At 38.0% G+C, this 26,391-nt stretch overlaps 1 long non-coding RNA gene across 2 annotated transcripts in view; it reads left to right on the top strand.

Moving 5' to 3' along the window:
* LOC145162956 (uncharacterized) overlaps nucleotides 1-26,391 on the top strand; it is a 43,599-nt gene that overhangs the window by 9,243 nt on the left and 7,965 nt on the right. Inside the window, exon 3 of one of the 2 annotated variants that reach the window (XR_013739460.1) lies at nucleotides 5,799-5,879. The exons of the other annotated variant lie outside the window; for it this stretch is intronic. This is a non-coding gene — a long non-coding RNA (uncharacterized LOC145162956). Of the gene's footprint in view, nucleotides 1-5,798; nucleotides 5,880-26,391 lie in introns of those variants that run through there. 2 annotated transcript variants of the gene reach the window in all.

A 26,391-nucleotide genomic window follows, 5' to 3' on the forward strand; every position in this document is an offset into this window, starting at 1 on the left:
AAAGGTGTCGAATGATTATTAATCACAACAATATAATAGTTCTTGGAGGCGGAACTATTCTGTACTTGCTTCAAAAGTTGTTAACCCTAGAAGATACATGTGTCACTAGTAGCATTTTGCTAGGAAAGTCTATTCTCATGTAAACAATCAACAATTGTAAGGCATGTATTTTAAGTGAATATCATACTCTATACTCATTCAAATACATCTCATATGTTCAACTAAGGGTTGAAAACCTTAGAAATCCCGGTTCAAGTTCTTTATGGACTAGGATTTTATTACTGGGCCTAAAACGAATTAGTTTACCTTGGGGGCGGAGGACGTCATGTACAGTATCACAACAATGTATAATAGTAAACAAGCAACAACATCCTCCATTGAATTAATAGTATAATTTTAATACAAGTGTGTTCTGTAGTTATAAGACACCAAAAATGAATAATCAAAATAAAGACAAGTCTTGAAAGTTCCGTCTTCTCGAAACCTGGTCATCTGTACCTGTCTACTGGCGACCTGAGAATACAAGTTATTTTGAAAGTATAGATCAGCATTAAAGCTGGTGAGTTCATAAGTATTTTAGTGTCATTGTTTGTATAAGTTTGAAGAAAGTAGTTGCAAATGTTTGATGTAAATATTTATAAACTTCCTAGAAAATCCTATATTTTCTACTAAAGCAGTCTTCTACCAAGACCCAACTGTTCTTTATGTTTGTTCTTTTGTAAAAGTGAGTATTTTCCCAAAGTATGACTATCATTACCAAAATATAGTTTTCATTACCGTTTATGTGAGAAGATCACAATGTGAATGACATGGGAAAAATAAAGATGTACTGTAGTTTTATTTAGGTAACTACTCATGTAATAACTACCTTTAAACTTGTTAGTTAATTAAGGTAAAATGTGATATGATTGTAACCATACTTGATCGACTAGTATAACACGACGTTCGAGACGTCGAAATGATATGACATTCGTCACCCGTAGACCTGCAGGTCCCACTTTAGCTAGCATCAAGGTGTAGGAGGGTCAGTCCCGTATAGATCTATACACAAATTCACGCTCTCCATCCAGGAGACTCTGGGTATAAAACGTGACGCAGTAGTATATTGCCGAACCATGAAGTAGTATCTCACATCATTGTTATAGTATTCTTGTATTTGTATAGTATGTTCTAGTGTAGTGTATGTTCTCTCTGTCTAGTATGTAGTATGTTCTCTAGTGTATAGTGTGTAGTATGTGTTGTTTCTCGTTATAGTATGTACTGTTTCTCTTTATAGTGAGTATTGTCTCTCGTTATAGTATGCTCTATTTGTTTCTCTTTATAGTATGTTTGAACTGACTCTTGTATGTTTCATTGTTCTACAAATAGTATTAGTGACTTCCTAAACTATACCTATTATAGTTTACTAGCAATGTTGTTTGTATGAATGAACGTGTTTGTATACCTTTGTTACCCAAAGGTATTGAACTAATAGAATAACTTTTATATCTATATACATACACATAATATATAACTAAGGTTCAAACGACCTTCAGACAAATAACAGATACTCTAAGTCCACAACCAAACAAGGAACAGGAAATAAGGCGAGTTATCAGTCCTAAGTCCTTTCAATCCTACTTATATAACTATATCGATATAGACATGATTTTGACAAAGTATAAGTTTAAAAGAGTTTAATAGAAAGAATTTAACATGTAAAAGAGTTTATAAAACGATTTGAAGCAGTTTGTTTGATAACACAGTTTGAAATGTAACAAAATCCATTTGTTTGATAGTTATTAAACACATGTGATTGATATAATAACTGTAATAGTTCAACTTGTATTCCCCCCCCATAAAAGCATTTAAAATCATTTAAAAGATAAGTTAAGGGGTATGAAGTCACCTGTAGTGAGTGATACGGATGAAAGATCGGTTTGCAGGATACTAAGTGTCAAGTGAAGACTTGAGCACAAACGGATCCTAATAAGCATATAATGACACATATATGTATATAATTAGTGTTTGTACAACTAATCATGTAAGGGAAACACCCTAGGACTTAGGAAACACTTAGACTGAAGTGTTAGAAGTACAAAGGGTTGCATCTAAGAGGTGTATGGCCACGCTATGGTGTTTACGGCCAATGTGTTTATGGCCCTTGAGTTTACGGCCATAGGGTTTACGGCCCTATGAGTTTACGACCGTAAACTCATGAAGTTTTGTGCCAAAGAGGTGGTTTAAAGTCCTTCAAGTATGCAGGAAGTGTTCTAGACTCAATCCAAGCCTTAAAGAAGAGTTTATGTCCAACTTGTAGCCTTAAGAAGGGTTTACGGCCAAGGGAGATGCTCCTGGCCATAAACTCTCATGTTTCTTGGGATTTGGTTGATTTCAAGGATGAAAATCAAAGGCTTCTACTAGATAACAAGTATAGGAAATAGATACTTACGATATTGAAGCAAAAGAGTTGATTTCGGCCCAAAACACTAGTGTGTGTTCTTGGTGATCTTGAAGATCAAACCCAAAACATGAAGTTAATGGATGAAATCAAAGGATGATACTAGATAATGAGTTAAATCAACTAATCAAAGGATGAAACACTTACATTTTTGAAGAATAAAATGAAGATCCTTGTGATACTTGATAGAGAAATCGAGTTCTTGAGGTTGAAATGGTGAATAATGAGGAAGAAAGGGTGGAATATCATGTTTATGGCCCGAGTTTACGGCCACCTTGAGTTTACGGCCGTAAACTCATGCGATGTGGCCGTAAACTCCACATGATGAAGTTTATGGCTTGCTTGGTGCACATTGGACTCAAGCAGATAATTCCTAACACTCATTTCTTGGATGTACTAGGCTTAAAACGCTCTAAATGACTCTAATAATGCTAGAAGATAGCAAAATGAGTCCAACCTTGACTGATTTGAATAATTATTCAAGAAAGAAATTTCGGGTTGTCACACATTTTTGCCCAAATTTTCCTGATCCGTCGTTTAATGAAGTATGTTGCTCAGCATGGCCTTTTTTCAACTTCGACACAAAACCTCGACACCATGTGATCGCATTTGTTGAAAAATGCGATTGCATTTTTCTCTTTTTGTTGCAATTCGGTCGTAATACTTCCATTTAAGCATTCCAAGTCATTCATCAGCATCCTTCATCAGTTTCAACTCCTTTTAAGCTCCAAATATGCATCCAAACTACTCCCAAAGTATCGCTCCATTCGAATTATCTGAAAATAACATAAAAAACATGAGCAGTACGGGAATTCTGACGATAAACATGAGTTGAACATTATTTAAACTAATGACATGTGTGACATCCCAAAATTTAGGTCTAAAACTATAGGCAGTCAAGTCACCGCGAACTTCTTTTTAACCGGACCTATTGAGATTTAACGCATATTTTGGAAAATAAATAGTTTCATTACCATTATAATAAGATATGAGATGGTATCTTACTTCCAATTGTGAAAAATCTCAAACGAATCATAAAGCACAAATTGTAACCCTAGTTAATACGTCTGAAAAACTGAAATTTCGTATTTAGCAGTTGTGAGCGAAGCAAACACTCTAGTCTCGAGGACATGTTCACCTGGTTCCGAAAATATAAAGAACTTCCCAAACGGAGTTCGTATGCAAAAGATACGGCGGTTACAAGAAACTAAACCAGTATAATACTGATTTTCTTTAAACTACATAAACTGTTTCGATCCGTTGAGGCACTTGCACACCTCATATGGGAATTCTGAGAACGTTTTTGAACTCAGACTATGGTTTATTATATGATTTCATACTCGAAATATTTGTAGTAAAAATATTTGTAAAAGTAAAAAAAATCGGAGGTTTCAGGCCAATTAGACGCGAATCTTTAAACGCGATTTCCCGAAGTAATACAACTCGAAAAATTAATCCATTCGGGTTTTTAGAATCCTTGAACTTGGCTCTATCATTTTACACTTTAGAAAAAAAAATATTAGATTTCGGGATCTTGGCACGTAAATCTAGGAAGGTTTTGGGGCATTTTTTGAGAAGATGTCATCACTAGGCCCTACCATCCTGTCATGGAAAAAGAAAATCAACCATGCCTTTCCTTCTTACTTATTTCCCACATCCAAGGCACCCCTCTTCCACCACCTTACTCCTTTGTGTGCACTCCTACTTCAAAGGTACCAAGTATAGGCTAGTTTTCTTTGTGTGTTTGACTAGCCATGGAAGCATGGTGCTTGAGGCTTCCATGGACTATAAATTGAACACTTTGCTTCCTCATTCCATCACCAAAATCACCAACTATCAATTCCATCACTCCATCTCTCCCATTTTCTTCTTTTGACAGGATAAACCCAACAATGAGGTGGTTGACTGTCGGATGTTGAGCCACCGTGAACATCCACCACCACCCCCATTTCTCCCTCTTTGTCTGTCGATGATAGCCCACCCAAACACCCCCTAATCAGTGCCACCTTCTGCCCCCTCCCCCTCTAGTCGTTCTTTGTCGGGCAGAAAAGAAACCGAGGCAGCAAGGCTACCGAAGTAGTCCACTGTCGTCGCAACTCCACCCTCGGCCACCACCTTTAGTGTCATCCCTTGTGTGCTATTTTTCTATGGTGCTCCCAGTTCTAGACTCGATTTTTTAGTATTATTTCGTGGGTTAAATCAAGTCCAAACCCGGATAAATTTTGGTTGCTAGTTGGTGCTATCTCGCGGTGCTTCCCAAACACAATCACATTCTCTAGTCTAAACCGAAAATCACGAATTAAGGTGAGTGTTTACGACTCCATTTTAAAGCTTTTATATATTCCTGAGGGGGGGGGGATACATGTGCTCACATATTTTGTTTATGCAAAACATACAATAAAATGTTATTATTTTATGTGAAAATGCAACATACTTAGTTTATAAATGTTATTGTCAAGTAACACTTTATTTATACATAAACTAGTTTGAAACTTGATATATACATTTGTTGTGTTGTTTAAGATAAAACAACTAGTCAAAAAGAACGTATACCAGTTACTACAAAATGCTATCGTTCTATGTGGAAAATGCATGTCATAAATCTTATGTCATGAAAAGTTTACCACCTAACTTATATCATGCATGTGTGTGTGCCTCTCTCTCGCTCTCTCTCTCTCTCTCTCTCTCTCTCTATATATATATATATATATATATATAAGTTATAAATATTATAACTTGGAATTTATACATGTACTTGTAAGATATTACCACCTATTTAAGCGAGTATCATACACTTTTAACTATATACTTATCGAACATACTCGACATCTATGGTAAAACTTTATTCGTTTACATTTGTTAATGGCTTTTACAGTGACAATCTATTTATTACCTAAGTATAAACACTTAGTATATCCACTCGACTATAATTGTTAATCCTCGGAGCGAGATACGTATGTATTGATCTATACGGGTTGACACCCCCACCTGCAGTTGCTAGCTACAACCTCGACTGATCAATCGAAGTGGGTGATAAATATCTTAAGTCTTTATCCACGACGTCCAATGAAGCGTCATAAGGGGTTATATCTAGTCACATAGCTCGGTTATAGGACTCACTATAAACATTAATTGGATATCTCTCTTTCTACAAACCATGGACTTGGTTTCTCTCTCAACAAAACGTTTTAAGTATGGATTCACTTATGGTATCTCTTTACAAAATCTTTTTTAAGTATGGTTTTACTTACAAAGAAAATACTTTTCGGTCATTTTAAAAGTATCACTACTGATCTAGCAGAAAACCTATAACTCTCACTAACCTTGTGTTAACCCTCAAAACTACATGTATTCTCAGGGGATCACTAAACAAGCATTTCAGATGATGGAATAATCATGGATTCAAGCGACCTAGTTTACTAGCTTTTGTTATATATGCTTACCTGTTTAACGTAATTCATGTACTCTATTATTATATGTAAGAATATTGTATTGAAACTTCAAGATGGAATACAACGACTATTTGTTTATTATTGTACTCGTGCTATATATTCAGTTTACCTGTGATCCATGAATTAAGTTGCACAGCCGGGCATGTTCCGCCGCCTCCGTTGGGGATGTGGAAACATGTAAATGTGTAAAATATGATGTTAAATGCTAACAAAAACTACTCTGAAAGATGCATAAAATGGCATCTATCAGATACATGGAAAGACATTATATGTATATAAAGAGCATTCTAAAAGCACTTACGAAGAACTAGAGAATGTTACATAAGATGATAAACACATTAAGATATTTATGAATTATAGTTGAATTATGACTTCATTATGAATGAAGATAAGTTTTGTTGGAATGAGCTCCAAGAAAAACATAATTATACGTTCTACTACATAATTAGAATACAATGCTACTTCAGAAGTTGCAATTTAATATCATTAGATGAAAAGTTCATTGAAAAACTAGGATGAGTCCTTCCGTTTGAGGATCACCTAGAAATCTTTTATGAAGTCAAGAGTGTACTTAATCAAGCTAAGAAATCTAAATCATGTCAGAAAACCGATCATTTTATCCAAGAGATTTAGTTATACTTTGAGTATACTTAAATAAGGAGATAATCGTATTCGTAAAAGTCACACAAATTAAATTTAGTTAGACCCATTAATGAAGTCCTCCCATAAGCGAAGCATGAAAAGTGACGCTTCTCCTGTAGGACTTCGTTATTCTAGAAATGGGATTTGATTTGGATTTAGTATTTGGATATTGGAAATTATGACAACTAATATATTGTTTTAATATATTGGGATATGATCTTTACATTAATACTTGTGTTTTATATTAACATGTTTAATACATGACTAATATGACTATTCTAAAAGTCCATAGTCGATCATGATTGTGGGAATAATTATGAAGTAAGAATAATATGAATTGGATTTTGTTGACTCTCATAAGATGAAAGTGGGCAAATGGTTGAAACCACTATTCATATGTACTTGTCAGAGAACAAGTATTCGACATGACCCATTTCAAGATCACTTCATGGATCACTATCATGAGTGATACTTGATAAGGTACTATCTTTGTAACTTGTATCCTTAATAACTGAGATACACATTTAGGACTTGAGTGTAAGGAATACTATACTTTGATATGGTTAAATATTGATCTTTGAATATACAGTTATAAAATTCAATAATAGATACGGTATGAACTATCCAAGAGGTGTATGTTGTTAAGATGGTATTTTTTTCTCTTATGTCATGAGAGTTAGACAACTAACGCGTGTTAACAGAATTGAACAATAAATGATATTGATTGCGATCTGTATCTCATTTTCAACATGATGATTGTAACAAAGGGATAACAGATAAACTTACCTTATACATCAAATGAAGCTTTGATCTTTTGGGGAATTGAATGTTGTCGAATGGAACTTCGCCATGCGTTATTAGGGGCAATGAATTGTTGCTATGAATTCACCATTGTCTATATCAACCTATAATGAATATTTTACAAGTGAGAGACTGAAAGATCTACATGCTCAAGAATCATAATTAGGATGATATTGCTAATAATATATGATCGTAAAGGGTAACATTAAAAACAAGTTGATGCAACTATATTATTTATAAGAATTTGATTCTTGATAATAATTTATAACTCTTGTAATTTATTGGAAATTATTTATTTTATGAAATTAATTATTTTCAAAGTCAAGTATCATAATATATAAGACTTTATATATATATATATATATATATATATATATATATATATATATATATATATATGTATATATATATATATATATATATATATATATATATGTATATATAGACATACATACACACACTTTATCACATATAGAACAAGAAACACATAACCATGCATAGGTAACATAGTAAGTAAGTTAGTGTACCTCACTTAAACAACAATTGAACAACTAATTGGTTTAATTGGTGAGCTGGCACACCAAGCACGTATTAACCTATAATATTGTTACTAACTAAAAACTATGTAATCTAGAAAATTAATATCTAGATCCTTCAAAAATTATATTTATACCAGCTGGCTATCAAATAAAGATGAGCCTGTTAAGACATTCGGGAGGCATGACCATTTCGGTATATAGCTTTTTCTAAAATCCAACGACTAGGTCGAACCATTCATCTTCGCTCTCATAAGTGGAACAATCAGTATACATACTGGTATTAATGACTAATATCATATGTATTGGGTTCCTAACAACGACTATAAATATACTCAGTATCAGTTAAGTGTAAGTATAACTTACCCGACTAACACATAACTTGGAAAGCCTATGAGATTTACTTTGACATATAGATCCTTCTCTTGCGGATCCTTCCAACGCTTCAACATTTCACTAACGACACTCGAGAGAGACGAATCGATAACAAGAGATTGAGGTCTCAATAAAGATTAAGAGATTAAGGTGCATGAAATGAAGAGGCTTAACACTTTTATTGAAATGAATGTAAAAGCCTCAACGCACCATGCCCTTACAACGGCCAGGCATGTCTTCCACGCAATAGACGGTTGGTGGTGTAGGTGCATTAAATGCACACTCCGCGATTCGCACTGTGCTTTTGAAGATTTCATCAAAACTTCTAAAAATCGTAACTGTCCATTTAGATTAATTTGCCTAAAAGTAACATATTTTCACTTTGAATTTTTTAAATAAAAGTTTATACTTTATTATCATTAAAATTGAAAACGGCGTGTTACAACTCTCCTACACTATAATGATTTCGTCCTCGAAATCACCTCTGAGCCAAAATAGGTCATTACGCTACATCTCTTAACGAATCTATGTTCCATATTATTCCTTTATAGACGTTACTCAAACTTCTTGCTTGAATATCGACTTGATTCATGGTAATTATGTTCACGCTCCTAAACGTACTTGAACTCTTAACCGTTTTTTCAGCATCTTGATCATTTTATGGTAGATCCCATGATTTCTTTCTTTGTTTGTCATCTTTCTTTGTTTGTCCCACCCCTGTCCGGTGGCGGAAACGTCGGGATGTGCGACGACAACGTGGATCACATATATTGATTTCATTGAACAATACAAAAAATTATAACACAAATATCACTTCCATTACTGAACATAATATTACATATTGTACTAAGATTTAGAATACTGGAAAGTAAAGTACAAACATTTCCATAATAGATAAACATAATAATAAATGATAAAAATAAAGCGGTATGCCTGCGATTCCATGATTGTTCCCCAAAAGACGATACACGTCTGACTTTTAGTTCCCTGAGAATACATGTGATTTTAAAAACATCAATGTAAAGTTGGTGAGTTCACATGTTTATAGCGTTTGAATCAAAAGTACTTTTCATACTAAAAGTATTTGTTTTCTCGTATATAAGCATTTCTAACTTATATAAATATGTGTACTTTTTACAAAAAGTAGCGGTTTATTGTATATAACTATTGTTTCAACTTATATATTTATTTTCTTTTCCTTTAGCATTCTTATCAATGTTACATTGAGTTTCTATAATCGAGCTATTAACGAGTTGGTGCCCCTCATGACGCTTCATAGGATGTCATAGTGTTTAGACGGTTATCGCCCGTGACTTGATCGCCGAGGTTGTAGCTAGCAACCGCATGTGGGGGTGTCAAACCGTATAGATCTATACATAACTCTCCCACTCACTTAAGATTTTAACTCTCCCACTCACTTAAGATTTAACGATCATAGGTAGGGGCCTTTGCTAAGTATTATAGTTTGGTGATGAATGTGTCTCATGTAAACTATTGAGTAAGTAGCTCTAAAAGTTGTGGACCTAACTTTATAAGTTCTAAGTTATCAGGATAAAGTTATATTGTATAATTATAATAATGTTTATTATATCGTTTAATTACTTCTTAAAATTAAACGTACAAAGTAACGGGAGGGTATAATAACTATCCATGTTATACGGGCATAGTAACGACATGGTATAATAATTATCCTTATTATACGGGCAAACTAACGACAACATTTATTTAATCCATTATACAAAACAACAATTTTTAATGATGATTTATTATAACGATTAAATAATTAAATCATCTAAATGCTATATAAATGATTGATGTTTATATAAATGCATAATATATAACATGTAATCTCCTCCGAAACAGTAAAATGTTTAAAATGGAGTTGTGATACTCACCCTCGACGCATGCTTTAAAATTCGCGTTTTCGTCAAAAGCAAATGGACAGTGCTTTGCCGTCAAATGTGTCAATGTGTGACCGGAAAAAGGTGAGTTCTCGTTGTATTTTTCTGTCAGAAAATGGCCAGAGGTTCATCGGAAAACAACTCCGATTAGTCGGTAGCGGCGATTTTGAACAAAAAAGGGCCGAAAAGGGGGTTGTCGGCGTCGGAAGGGGGTGGGGTGGCGTTTATGGTTGGGGGAGTTGAGGGATTTAGGTCGGTGGTAGGGGGTGGCCGAAGGAGCTGGCTGACGACGGAAGGTGGTAACGGTGGGTGGTGGTTTGGGTGTCGCTGGCGAGAAAAAGAGGGAGGGAGAGAGGGAGTTTTCAGGAGCTTTCTTGAGAAGTAAATGAGTAAGAAATTAGTTGATCTCAAGTTCCATTTTATAGGAATTCAAGTTGAATTTGGATGGCTTGGAATGAAAATGTGCGGCGTGATCTCGGGCGTCAATTTTAGGTCTGAAATCCGACTTCCGTAAAATTTTCTGAGTATATAGGCTTATAGTACTCAATCTCCTGAATCGTAAAATCCAAAAATATTCACCTAACGAGTCTCACAATTATGCAAACATAATGTTTGAAAGTAGGAATAAAGTAGCTTCCCGGATGTTGTGATTCGACTGTTTTTTTCTCAAAATCGTCAAACCTTCGTGAAACGGAAAAGTTAGTAATTGAATCAAATACTAGATCACTCCTTGATTCATAAAACATTGTTATCTTTTTTTGTTGAGTTCCATAAACCACCTAACAAATCGTATGAAGATTCATAATCGGGAAAATGGTTACTGCTATACCTATCCCTTAAGAAAATTTTGGGCAAAATAAGATTAAAGCATACTTAGATGCAGAACTGCACTACGATCATGACGAAAATACTGGAAGTTGAAAATTCAACTTCTAAGCCACTAACGTTGTGTTTAAGCTTTCGTATTGGGGAATGAATTGTGTATTTTATAGGTTTAGTTATAACTTTTGCGTATGAACTCTATTTTTGACGTCCTTTATGTCCGCGCAACCTCAATGACATGTACTTTCTGGTTATTATAACATGTGCACCAAAAAAGATGCTTTATACGCATTTTATTTCAATAGTTTGTTTTTATCCCTTTTCTTGTATTACGACGAGTTTTCAAGTTTCGGATACGAACTCCGATTTCGACATTTTTTATATATTCATAATCGTACTGACATGTACTTTTGGATTATGTTATTATTTATACAAAATAATACTAAATTTGCGCGTCTATATTTTTTGCAATTGGATGATTCAACTCATTTTTGTATATATTTAAATGTATATGTATTTTCATTAAAAATTGTCAAACATGATACATTAGGCCTATTACATTGACATTTGTCACATTTGCGATTGACGATTGTTGATGAGTTTTTGGTTGTTGTCACATTCTCCTCCGTTAAAGGAATTTTGTCCTAAAATTTAGCTTGTGACGGGGCATTGCTGAAGAGGTAGGGGTACTTGCTCTTCATCTGATCCTTGTGCTCCTAGGTAAACGATGGTCTTCGTTTAGAGTTCTATTAGACTTTCATTATGGGAATGCGACTTTGTTTGAGTTTCTTCATCTCTCAATCCATGATTTCCACTGGTTCTTCAATGAAGTTGAGTTTAGAGTTGATTTGAATTTCATCGAGAGGGATGGGAAGAGTATATCCAGACAAAAACTTCTTGAGGTTGGATATGTGGAAAGCATCGTGTACATTGTTGAGTTCTTGAGGTAATATGAGTTTGTAAGGAACATAACCAATTCTTGAAAGACCTTTGAAAGGTCCTATGTATTGTGGGTTCAGCTTTCCTTGCTTTTTAGTCGTATCATTCCCTTCAAAGAAGATACTTTTAGTAGTACTTGGACTCCCAGTTGGAAATCCAATGGCTTACGTCTCTTGTCAGCGTAGCTTTTCTGCCGATCATGTGTCGTCTTTTTTCATGTATAATCTTAAGGACAGTAAGTAGTGTGTCACCCACATGTTTCTTTGCTAGTTGGGTATCACCTACTTCCTCCCAACATATCAGTGATGGAAACTTGCGCCCATATAGTGCTTCAATTGGTGCAACTTTAATGTTAGTGTGATAATTATTATTGTAGGAGAACTTATTTACAGGCATATTAGTATACCATGCGCTTCCAAAGTGTATCATACTTGCTTAGTTCATGTCTTCAAATGTTTGAATGGTCCTTTCACATTGACCATCTGTTTTGCGGATGGTAAGATGTGCTAATGTCAAGGCGCGTTCCGAAGAATTTCTATAAGAATTGCCAATATAGAGAGGTAAATCTATTATCACTATCATAGATGGTAGAAATCAACACCCCGTGCAATTTGACTATTTCCTTGAGATAGGTTCTGGTTAGCTTTTCCATCTTGTATGTTTCTTTGATTGGTAGGAAGTAGCTGAACTTGGTCACACGATCGACCACTACCCAAATAGTGTCGCAATCACTAGGTGTCTTGGGTTGTTTTGTTATGAAGTCCATTATAATCTGTTCCCATTTCCACTCGAGGATTTTTGGTTGTTGTAATAATCCCGAGGGCTTTTGGTACTCTACTTTGACTTTAGCGCAAGTCAAAAATTTACCCCTGTTCCTGTAACATCCCGTTTATTTAATAAATAAATAGATAAAGTTATTAAATGAATAAGTAGCCCTAAATGCAGAATAATTTACCAAGGAGATGTTTTTGGGGGTTAAAATGTAATTTCAGATTAGTTTGTAAAGAACCTTGGAGGTTGAGGGTGATTTGGTAAAATTCTGGATTTAAATTGTAATAAAATCTTAAGAGAAGGGCTGAATGGTAAATATAGGATTAAAGTTGAAAAGATTTTAGGAAGGCAGGGGCTAAAGTGTAAGTTTTGGGATTTAAGCTGATAAAGATATGGTAAGGAGGGGCCCAACAAACACCAGATGATACGAACACCAGATGATACATAAACGTGAAAGGATAAGGCCCAACAAACATGAATATGTATAACATTATATGTATTTAGAATTACGAACACCAGATGATACATGAACGTGAAAGGATCAGGCCCAACAAACATGAAAAGATAACTGTGGCCCATTAGAAATGTAAGTTATTTCCAGCCTTGTTAAGTATGCAATGGACACATTACAGCCCATTTAGCATATGATAAATTATTCCAGGCTAAATTAGCATGTAAATGGGCCACTAAGGCCCAATAAGCATGTATACTGAGTACTAGGCCTAATAGTCGTACCGTTGTTGTATTTCGTTTGTTTGTCATAGTATAGTTCATTTAGTCAAAACATTTATCCATAATGTTATAAAAAGTCCAGTGTTTTGTTATAATGATATTTTCTTGTTCGATACGTCAAAATTCTATAATTTGAACTCATGTTTAATAAAAATTACACTTTAGGTCCCTTAAGAACTAATTTGAACATTTAAAGGCTTATTTTTACATAAAATGTCATTTTTGGTCTATTTTAATTAAAAATATCATTTTAGCCCATTAATTTATAAAAATCTATATTTTCGCCCCAAATGTTTAGTAATTGACGGGTTTGGCCCAAAAATACATATATTGACATTTTCAGCCCATCTTTGTGGAAAATTACATTTTCAGCCCTTATTTGAATAAAATGACATTTTCGGCCCAATTTTTATAAAATTAACATTTTTGGCCCAATTTTGAAATAAGTGTCATTTTCAGCCCCTAAATTTGTAATTTTTCATTTTTGACTCAAGTTTTGATCAAATAACATTTTAGTCCATGAAAATTTATGTTTTTGCAATTTGGGCCCAAAGAGCCGTCAGGCCCAAATTAAGGCCCATAATGCAAAATATAACACTTTTGGTCCTTTGGAAGGTATAGTTGTTTTAAAAGCTCATTTTTATACAAATTTGACCCTTTTGATCCTTACAAAACCGTATGTGGCAAAATTATCCCAATTTTTGTTTACTTGTCAAAAATGATCCTTACACAAGATTTTTGTTTTGCTTTTCACATCTTAGGCATGTATAACACTTTTATCCTTGTAGTATGATGTTTAGAGTATTTTAGTTTATGAATCCCACCCATTTTTGTTAGAGTATTCGAGATTCATCAAGTTTTATCACATAATCACAACATAAACCAAGAAAATCACACATAGCATGCATAAATACATAGATCTACACATAAACACTTGTATTCTCCCCCAAAAACGTGTAAAATCCGAAAACAAGAGGGTATGAACTCACAATGGGTTGATGATCTTGGTTGTGAAGAAGAAAGTGGAAAGATCTCGGCCTTTAGTAAGCTTTCTTGAGTGGAGTTCGAAGTTAGGAAGTTCTAGGAAGCAAAATCATGAAAACATGTGTTGATAAGGAGTGATTTAGCTAATGAATGAAGTAAACCAACTTAAGTTTACAAGATCTTACCAAAGATTGATGATATTAGTGAAGGATCCACTTGAAAGCACTCTAGATCTTCGAAAATTTGAGGCAGGAAGGGGATGTTCTTGAGAGTGTTTGAGAGAGAGTTTTGAAAGTCTGTGTGTGTGTGTGTGTGTTTGGGCTTGCTCTCGGTCGTGAGTAGAAGAAGGGAGAAGGAGGAGTGATCTTTGCATGGAAGTATGAGAGTGCATTGATACATGTTGTATAAAAGCCTTATTATCTTCTAAACAAAAATGATGTGTCATGGATTAGGTTAATTAACCATTTTTTTTCATTGGCCGAGAATTGGGCTAGGATAAAGGAGTTGAATAGTTTGGGCCATTAATTGTCTTAGATCGAAATCATAAGGCCCAAGATATTACTTTTCGGCCCATTAGGCCCATTGGATGGTTCACGGGCCATTTAAATAAAAGAAAGGGAGTTTATGGCCCATTAAGGCCCATTAAGGTTAGAATGAATAATTCTAGGCCCAAATGATCCAAAATGTTATAGATTTATGAATTGGATCCATTTAGAATCCCAATAGGGTTTTTAAGCCCAAAATAGTCGAATTGAATGCTTATTGGTCCATTAGGCCCAATAAGAAAATACTAGTCCATAAAGAACTTGAACCGGGGTTTCTAGGGTTTTCAACTCCCAATTGACTTTCTGAAATGCTTTACATAGAGTTTTGAACTTCAATTGTGAATCTTGACTAAGTTTGTTGTCATAGAATGAACATAGTGTATGATAACAAGTTAGAGTTACAAGTATTATCATAGATGACATATACATGACCACAGAATTTCCTGGCTAAAATGCCATTTGTGACATCATCCCCCCGTTAGAGGGAATTTCATCCCCAAATTCTTTTGAAAACTAGGATTATGAAGGAAAGAATAAGTGAGGGTACTTCTGCTTCATTTGATCTTCGTGTTCCCATGTGAATTCCGGTCCACGCTTAGCGTTCTATCGAACCTTCACAATCGGAATGCGGCTCTGCTTTGTACGCTTCACTTCCCTATCCAATACCTCAACTAGTTCTTCGACGAACAGAAGATTCTCGTTGATCTCGATCTCTTCTAGAGGAATGACAAGAGTTTCATATGATAGGCACTTTTTCAGATTCGAGACGTGGAACACGGGGTGTACGTTGCTGAGCTCGACAGGTAGCTGCAGCGTGTAAGCCACTGGACCAATCCGGGCAAGAATCTCGAACGGTCCAATGTATCGCGGGTTCAGTTTTCTCCGTTTCCCAAAGCGGATCATCCCTTTCCAGGGAGAGACCTTCAATAACACTCGATCCCCGACTTGAAATTCTAATGGCTTTCGCCGCTTGTCGGCATAGCTCTTCTATCGGTCTCGCGATGCTTGAAGTCGAGCTTTGACTTGGATTATCTTCTCTGTCGTCTCACGAATAATCTCTGGCCCTGTTAAAGTACTGTTCGGTGATTGCCCTTTTGCTAGTTGGGTGTCACTCACCTCAGCCCAGCATAGAGGTGATCTGTATTTGCGACCATATAACGCCTCGAAAGGAGCAACCTTGATGCTTGTGTGATAATTGTTGTTGTATGAGAACTCGATTAGCGGTAAGTGGGTATCGCATGACTTGCCGAAGTCTATCACACATGCTCGAAGCATATCTTCGAGTGTTTGGATGGTACGCTCGCTTTGGCCATCCGTCTGAGGGTGGTAAGCAGTGCTCATATGTAGCTGTGTTCCCATTGCCTTCTGAAGAGATTGCCAAAATCTTGAAGTGAACCTACTATCTTGATCCGAGATAATAGACACTGGCACTCCATGGAGTCTCACAATCTCCTTGATGTAGATTCGCATCAGCTTTTCCATCTTGTAGGATTCTTTTATTGGCAGGAAATGAGCGGATTTTGTTAACCTATCGACGATTACCCAGATAGCATCCAATCCGTCTGCTGTCTTTGGTAATTTGGTCACGAAGTCCATAGTTATCCTTTCCCATTTCCACTCGGATATCGCTGGTTGTTGTAATGGTCCCGAGGGCTTTTGGTATTCCACTTTCACCTTGGCGCAAGTAAGACACTTGCCCACGTAAGTGGCTATCTCTGCCTTCATATTTGGCAACCAATAATGTTGTTTGATATCCAGATACATCTAATCTGACTCAGGATGAATAGGATATCGCGTCTTGTGGGCCTCATTCATAAACACTTCTCTGAATCCCCCAAGTCTAGGGACCCAGATTCTATTCATGAAATAGTATGCTCCGTCCTCCTTGGCTTCCAGACTTTTATCCATCCCACACAACATTTCATTTATGATGTTTTCCGACCCCAACGCATCTGTTTGGGCTTCCTTGATTTGCGAGGTTAGGTGGGATTGGATTATTATGGTTAAGGTTTTCATCCGGCGACCTGAATATTCCTTCCTGCTCAAAGCATCGGCTACCACGTTAGCCTTCCCCGGGTGGTACCTGATCTCGCACTCGTAATCATTTAGCAGCTCAACCCATCTTCGTTGCATCATGTTTAACTCTTTCTGATTCAGAATGTGCTGGAGGCTTTTGTGGTCGGTGAAAATGGTGCACTTTGTACTATAGAGGTAGTGCCTCCAAATCTTTTGGTCGAAGACCACTGCTCCCAGTTCGAGATCATGAGTGATGTAATTTACTTCGTGCGTCTTTAGTTGCCTGGATGCATAAGCTATCGCCTTACCGCGCTGCATGAGGACACAACCTAACCCTTGGTTCGAAGCATCACAGTAGAACACGAAATCTTCGGTTCCCTCTGGTAAGGATAGTACTGGCGCACTATAAAGGGCTCGCTTAAGGGTTTGGAAGGCGGCTTCTTGCTTTTCTGCCCAGTTGAAAGACACACCCTTTTGTGTCAAGGCTGTAAGGGGTTTGGCGATCTTAGAAAAATTATAGATAAACCTTCGGTAGTAGCCTTCGAGACCCAAAAATCGACGGATTTATGTTGGGGTTCTCGGGATAGCCCAGCCTTCAATGGCCTTTATCTTGGAAGGATCTACGTGAATCCCTTCCTTGCTGACTACATGACCCAAAAAGTTTACACTGCGGATCCAAAACTCTCATTTGGAAAGCTTCGCATAAAGTCTTTCAGTTCTTAGGGTTTCCAAGATTTGACGGAGATGTTGACTATGCTCTTCTTCGCTTCGAGAATAAATAAGAATATCATCGATGAAAACAATTACGAAGTTGTCAAGGAATGGGCGGCAGACTCGATTCATGAGGTCCATAAATACAGCGGGGGCATTCGTTAGACCGAAGGGCATCACGACGAATTCGTAATGACCGTAGCGAGTTTGGAAAGCAGTCTTAGGAATGTCCTCATCTCGGACTTTGAGTTGATCATAACCGGATTTCAGATCTATCTTCGAAAATTAACTAGCCCCTAGAAGCTGGTCAAATAGATCGTCGATTCGTGGAAGTAGATACCGGTTTTTGATGGTGAGCTTATTCAGTTCCCTATAGTCAATGCACATCCTGAAGGATCCGTCTTTCTTTTTAACGAAAAGAATCGGAGCTCCCCACGGAGAGAAGCTGGGTCTTATGAATCCTTTATCCAGGAGTTCACTCAGTTGGCTTGATAATTCTTGCATTTCAGCGGGAGCCAACCTATAGGGTGATTTGGCGATAGGAGTGGCTCCAGGCACGAGGTCGATTCGGAATTTGACTTGTCTTTCTGGGGGTATTCTCGGAAGATCTTCTGGAAATACATCCGGGAATTCACGTGCCACTGGAATGTCTTGAATGTTCACTTCCCCTTTGGTCTTATCCACCACATGAGCAAGGAATGCGTAGTTCTTCTTGTGTCGACACTTTTGTGCCTTGATACACGAGATAAGGCGAAGGTTGGCACCAGGTTTATCGCCATAGATTATTAGGGTTTTGTGATTGGGGAGATGAAGGCGAACGGCCTTCTAGCAACACATTATGTCAGCATGATGGGGGCTTAACTAATCCATGCAGATTATCACATCAAAACTCCTAATATTTACTAGCATCAAGTCTATTTGAAATGAATGATTGTTTAGCATCAAGTCTATTTGAAATGAATGATTGCACCGGAAATGGCCGGTTTCTTCACACCCATAGCAGTTGTAAGTGGCCCCAGCATTGTTGTTGTTGTTGTTGTTGTTGTTGTTGTTGTTGTTGTTGCGGTTGTTGTTGTTGTTGTTGCGGTTGTTGTTGTTGTTGTTGTTGTTTGACTGTTGGTTTTGTTGCGGATAAGCTCTACAAAATCTGGCAGTGTGATCCTTTCGGTTGCAGCTCGTGCAGTGCATCTCTCTACATTCTCCCTGATGGTGAAAATTGCATTTGTTGCACTTAGGTAGGGTCCCTGAGTATTGCTTGGGATTATTTGGTGTGGATGAGGCTGGAGCATGTGGTGTGGTGGTAGCTTGAGTTGCAGCATGGACAGTCACAGTTTGTTGTTTCTTTGATGATTCAAAGTTTTGTTTTCCCTTTCGCTTGTTGTTTTTCCCTTTCTTGCTCTCACCTTCTTTCTTAACCTCCGCTTCTCCTGTTTTGGCACTCTTTTTGTTGCCATGATCATACAATTTCTTGGCCAGCCTCTTTGCACTATCAAACGTCTCAGGGTTTGCCGCAATGACGTTCCCTTAGATTGGCGCGGTCAATCCCCAGATAAACCTCTCAATCTTTTTCCCTTCTGAGGTGATCATTCTGGGACACAAGAGAGATAGCTCGCTAAATCTGGATATGTATGCGTCGATATCAGAATTTTGAACTGTGAGGTCCCACAGTTCTTGTTCTATCTTCTGAATTTTTCCCCTTGGACAGTATTCAGCCAACATCATTTCCTTAAGCTCTTCCCATGGCATCGCGTTCGCCACCGGGAGTATCATGGCCTCTACGTGGCCATTCCACCTGGAGAGAGCTTGATCAATGAATGTGCATGCCACAAACTTGACCTTGCACCCATTCGGACACCCGCAGATTTCGAAAACTGATTCCACCTTCTCAATCAATCGCTTCAGGGCTATTACGCCTCCTGTTCCATTGAAGGTTCGAGGTTTGGCGTTGATGAAGTCCTTGTAGGTGCAGGTTCGTGTGATTCCGTGGTTTGTTCCTTGATTTGTGCTTCCAGTTCCCTGTCCGTTAACTTCTCCGTTGTTCCCGTTGCGAATCTGCACAAGTGCTGTAGTGACCGCAACGGACAGTGCTGCTTGGAATGCAACTGAGTTTATTTCAGGTGGGGTCGGTGTTGCGTTGTTTCCACGGTTGGGTCTTTGAGGCATCTTTCTGTCAAAGAATGGAAAGATGTTGAGTACATATCGTATTCCGAGTTTAAAATTCCACAGACTCGGCGAATCGAGTGTGCATTTAAGTGATTCCATGCATTAACATAAAACAAGGAAATAAAACACATAGCAGATAACAACATCACGATAAAAACATAAAGCATTTCCATTAATACTAATTGTTTTTAATACTTAAAAATTTGCCAAAAAGGCATACAATACATGGGAAAAACATATGATCCGACAGCATGACGACCCTATGAGTAGTGTAATCACTTAAACATATGGTCGTTAGTACATAGAGTAAAACATAGAGAAGGAAATTGTAACGGGAGTACGTGAACAGGTGCTAGTCACGGCGGGGTGGATCTGGTGGTGTTGACGATGAGGTGGATGCGCCTTGAAGTCTAGCCAGGTGGCGCTCGGCGTCCCGAAGCCGGGATTCCAAAGCTGCCTGACGCATCTGGTAGTCCCTGACTACCTCGTGTGTCATCCTCTCCGTGCGCTCCATCGCGGCTCTCATGGCCACCATTTGGCCAGCGGTCGCCGGCGCCTGCTTGTCGATGTCGCGAGTCCTCCTTACTATCACCGGCAAGGCTCGATCGGCGGGTCCACCGTGACTCAGATCGTAGTAGTCCCGGTTCATACCAAATAGGGGCCGCACCCCCTGCTGGCGGCTCCATCTCCAGATGTCGTGTGCCCATGGGGGCGTAGGTCCATTGGGGCCCATCCGGTATGGGGGCACCGTGGCCATGTACGGAGGGTTGATGACTTCGGAACCTGTGTCCGAGTCATCTGATTCGCTGCCCTCTGCCTCCTCCTCGTCCGAGTCGGCTACCGGTTCTGCCGGTCCTTCTTCGGGCTCGTCTTCCGGTTCTTCTTCGGGTTCTTCCTCGGGTTCTAAGCATCCACCATTTCCCTGATTGGAGAAATAAGGATCTCCAGGATGATGAAATCCAGCCATAAAGTCTGCACGGGGGGTGTAAGACGTTGTAAAAATAAATCACGTATGCATATAGTATTTCCAAAATACTCCTATAGTATTTTTAGTTATTTTTGTTTGAATTCCTGAGAAGTTTTGGATATGATGTACACTTCTAGGTCAATTTCCCGCCATAATTACCCCCAAACACATGTTGGTCATATTTTGAATAAATATAGTTGATCAGGCTATATTTACCCCCAATATAACTACATAACTGCCCGGGTTTAATCACAGTGTTCCATTTCCTCTAGAGACTTTTAATGTTATAGTTTTTAATGTATGCACTTTATTCAGAGTGTTTTAGTCTCATTGTATTTATAGTTTCATATCAAGTATGGTTAGATATGCCAGTTCACAATAAACAATGCTCTGATACCAATCTGTCACACCCCCGAACCAGACGGCGGAATCGTCCGGGGGCTCGTGTGACTATCAATTGAATTATCATCACATTGAATATACATGAAACATAACACAATCATCACCAAACATTACATATTACAACTGGTATTGTTCACATCAAGTACATTGTCTTAGATAACATGTTCCCAAAATATTAATTGTACGATGATTGACATTACACAAAATAAATCCACACACTTGAAGGTTCTTCTGCTTAACGGTTACCTGAGAATACAAGTTATTTTGAAAACGGTCAACATATATAATGTTGGTGAGTTCATAAGCATGTTTGAATGAAAGATTTTGTATTGTTTGTAAAACCCAGAAAATCCGATATTTTCTGTAAAAAGTCTGAAAAATGATGTGAAAATCGAGAATAGTTGCATTTGTGAATTTCATAGTAAAAACATGTATAAGTATGCAGTCCAAATTTCTTTGTATTCTTTCTGTTGTAAGTAGAAGGTAATTGAATAATAGTGTTTCCACAGAAAATTCGATATTTTCTGATTTATAAAAAAATCTTGCAGTCCTGGCATTATCGTATGATTTATTTTGTATCAATATGATTTACGAGTTTTGATTTTCGTAATTTTGTGATGGTAATGGATCTCTATATGAGTCGTTATAACCATGTGTAACGCCCGTAGATCCGGGCTAGACAATTTAGAGACGATAAGCGTCAAAAATGACTTTTTGATAAAAGATTATTTAGAATGAATAATCTTAACTAAGTTGTAGTGGTCGTGGCAAGGTTTCCGAAAATATAAAGAATGCCGAAATCCGAGTTATAACGAAGAAGTTATGACCTGTCGAAGTTTCGCGACAGAACCGACACGACACAGCGCGACGTAAACAGTGAATTTACGATAGAGCGATATTTAGCCTTAGTGATCTAAACGAAAGTCGTAGAGTTCGTTAAACCGAGAGTGTGCATAAAAAGAACGTCCAAATCTGACTTCGTATGAGGAAGTTATGATTTTTCTAAGTTTCAGCTTAGCAGTATGCAGCCCGAACTTCGGATTTGAGATCGAGTGATTTCTAGCCAAAAAAATCTAAACGAGAATCGAAGATCTCGTTGATAGTAGTCCAACGGTAAAAAGACAGACGAAAACGGATGTCCGATGAAGAAGATATGAATTTCTAACTGAGTTTTCCTGTCCCGGCCTACTCAAAATAATATAATATAAATAAAAGTCAAAATTTGCCGACGGAGTCAAAACGAAAGTTGTAGAGCATAATCTCACCTACGCGTGGATATAAAGAACGTCGAAATCGGAGATCGTATGCGAGAGTTATGATTTTCTGAAGTTCGAGGCGCGCATCGCAAAGGGGGAACGCCCCGCGTTCGGAGCCCAGAGCCTGTCCCGTCGCCTGTCAAGTCCGAAGTTCGTAAGCAATGACGCACGGCGGAACGCGCTGCGTTCGTACAAGCAACGCGCTATGTTCGTTCAGGGAACGCGCTGCGTTCGGAGGGTCAGCCCCCCATAAATAGAATGCAAGGTCTCCGGAATTTGTTACTCATTTCTTCTCTCTCACTCCTTATTGCCTCGATTTGCATGCAATTTATACCCCCGAAGCCACGGTATCATCCCGAGACCCGAAGCGAGTCCCGAAGCCCCGAAGATCCCGAGAAGTAAAGTTTCCGAGCCGAAACTCTGCCCGCGAGAAGCCCGGTTTTTGTGAAGATCTCCCGGTTTCACTGAAGAAATACTACTCTTAGAGCTGTAGTGCTGCCCGATCATCTTCTGATCAAGTGAGTGTGTAGTTACTTTCTTCCAACACATAAATATGAAGTATTTACTATGAAATACATGCTATGTGTTATGTATTGTTTGTTTATTTGTGATGGGTGTGGAATGGATGTTTTATACAGGTTTTTAATGATTTAAACCGTATATGTATTTTATATCTACAAATATGTTGGGTAGAACATGGGTAGATGAAATATCTGGTGACTATGAGACGTGGTGCCTATTGTATAAACCCTGGTGACAATGAGACGTAGTGCCTATTGTATAAACCCCAGTGACTATGAGACGTAGTGCCTATTGTATAAACCCTGGTGACTATGAGACGTAGTGCCTATTGTATAAACCCTGGTGACTATGAGACGTAGTGCCTATTGTATAAACTCTGGTGACTATGAGACGTAGTGCCTATGGTATAAACCCTGTCGACTATGTGACGTAGTGCCTGTTGTATAAACCGTAGTAGCAATGGACTTTGTGCCGATTCCTTAGGTCAATCCTTAGGAACGAATGAAGGAAGGATAGTCGGTTCTTAGGGTAAAACCTTAAGAAATAAAGAAGATAATGGGGATGGGTAATTGGATTGATTGTTTGATGATTGAATATAATAATTATATTATTGTGGGTTGAAAACCCTATATGCTCACCAGGCTCCCAAGCCTGACCCACTCAGTTTTCTTTGTATTACAGGTAACGGCACAAGAGTATAAATTGGTGGACTTGACGAGAGATTTTGGATAATAGACCAGTAGTTGTAAATATCTGTTGTAAGGTCTATTTTATACTGTTTATGCTTTTGGTCTATATCGGAACATGACATCCAGAGATTTTGTTATTTAGTGAAAATACATTTCTTTAAAGAAATGCTTTGATAAATTCTTATCACATTTTGTTTTAGGAACAAATTCCGTAGCAGTTTTCTTTAAACGATTACTCTGATTTCAAAACAAAGCATAAACAAATCGGTCTTTTCTGGCCGTGAAAATGGGGATGTCACAGTTGGTATCAGAGCATTAGTTTAAGCGAACTAGGAATTTGTAGGATTTCTAGACTTAAACTTAGAATGCTAAGAAATGATTGTGAGATGAGTGTCTACCATATTTTAGACACGAGCACTAGTATATTTTAGGAAAGATGCTTAAAATGCTTTTATGTGCTAAATGCTCTATGTTTGCTATATATGATATTGTTTGTTCGGATCTATGGTATGTTGCCGACCGGATCTGGAAACCTTATGTGTTTAGGATTCTAAGCATACGACTACAATATTAGAACTAGCATGTAAACGTTTCGAAGTGATAAGGATGATTTGAATATCTACCGTGAATGAGGATCTAAAATCACCTTATTCGGTGTATAGATCCAAAATGGCAAGAACCAGGAGTGGAGCTGGAAACGTGAACGAAAACAGGAATCAACCACTTGTGCTTGAACAAGTAGTTGTTGCAGCAGCACCACCTGAGCCGATGACAATGGCTGGAGTACAATTGATGATTCAAACGATGTTGGATCGTCATATGGAAGAAACTAGACGCCTACTTCGGCAGAATCGTGAAGAACTTTCAATTCAAGTTGAAGAGCCCGAAGTGAATGGAGGGCAGTCAGAAGGAGGAAACTTAAGTGGGATTATTGGTCAAGCCGACCCACCGTTAGTTCGACAGAACAACCATGATGGAGGAAATGATTGGCGTGGGTGCAAGTACAAGGATTTTATGGCATCCAAGCCACCGTGTCTTTCTGGGAGCCCGACACCGGTGCAAGTTATGGACTGGATCTCCGAGATGGAGACAATGTTTGAAAGTTGTGAATGCAGCAATAGATAGAAGACCGCGCTCGCGATCCCTCTGTTAAAATCTGGAGTGCTGAGCTGGTGGAAGCTACTGGCTGGTTCTATGCCCAAGGGGGAAGCTAGCAAGATGTCGTGGGAAGATTTTGGGGTGCAACTAAAGATGCAACACTGCTCTGAGCAGGACCTTCTGGAAATCAATAATGAGTTCCAGAATCTGAAAAAGGGAAGGTTGAGCGTCACCGAGTACGCTACTAGTTTTATGGAGAAAATGAAGTTTGTTCCCTACCTACTTCCAACGGAACTTTCCAAGGTCAACAAGTTTGCCCTCGGATTACCAGCGGACTTTGGTCCGATGGTCAAGCAAGCGACCACTCTGAAAGCCACCATTTGGGCTGCTAGGAATGTCAAGACCCAGATAAGAGAGAAAGGTCTGGAGAGAGCTGAAGTTGGAGAGAAAAGGAAGCATGAGGGATCTTCAGTGATCAACAAAGAAAGCAAATTCTCGAAATCTGGGGGAAGAGATGAAGCTAAGTTGTGAGAGAAGTGTAAAAAAAAACACTTCGGTAAGTGTAGCGAGGAGATGACTTGCTACAAATGTGGGAAGACAGGGCATTACGCCAACAAGTGCGCATCCAACAAAAAGGTGTGCTACGGATGTAACGAAGAAGGGCATGTTTCTAGAGACTGCCCAAAGAAAAACACACCGCCACAGCCAAGGGCATTCCACATGATCCTCAACGAAGCAGACAATCACGCAAGGAATCAAGGATGAGGATTTTATATCCAAAGACCAAGTTATGAAGTAGAAAGGCGAATAGTAACTTGTGGTTTAGCCTATTAGAGGCATAGTATAGGGTGAACTTGAACCTTTGTGTAATCGTTTCAAGAAATAATATAAACCCTGGTTTTGATATCTATGTGATATTTATGGTTTTAATATCTGATGTGTTAAATGATTGTGTGATTTTTGTATGGTGACTTGGTTAGACTGAGAGAGAATACTTGGGACGAGTATGAGTAGGTGTGAATAGTATTAGAGATCTATACTACTGGAAGCACAGGACTCACGCTTGGATCAGGAAAAGTCACAAGGTTACCAAGAAGCTAGTGATTGGTCTCGTTTTATTCAAGTATGTCGTTACCATCGTTTCGGTAATGACTAATGAGATGATTGTTATTCTAACCCTAGTGGTCATATCAAATTGAGTCCGACTTCAATGAGTTTGTTACGTGGTTCGGAGAACCAAGTTCGAGGTAGCATCTGACTTAAGTCAGAAGATTGAAATCAATGCAACCAATAGCATCGCGCTTGTAAGTAGCTAGAGATGCTACATGCTAAAATATGATTATATCACATTAGAACATGAAGGAAGATATATTCCATTCTAGAATTTGACTCTAAGAGACTTGAGTCTAAGCGTTGCATCATACGATGAGAGATCATTAGAGCATGACCCATCGGTCTGTTACAATAGATAAAGGAAAGTATTTATCCTAAGAAGAAGAAGGAGTCCACAATAAGGACTTATTATGTAACTTGAAAGTTATGATTGAAAGTCCAACATAGTACGAAAAGCAGATGCAAGATTGAGCATCGTCTGCAGTCAGGAAGCCCTAGAGTTAAATACTCATTC

Source organism: Lactuca virosa, chromosome 3, assembly GCF_052849685.1.
Source record: "Lactuca virosa cultivar CGN04683 chromosome 3, Lactuca_virosa_CGN04683_v6, whole genome shotgun sequence".
Taxonomy (NCBI): Eukaryota; Viridiplantae; Streptophyta; class Magnoliopsida; order Asterales; family Asteraceae; genus Lactuca; species Lactuca virosa.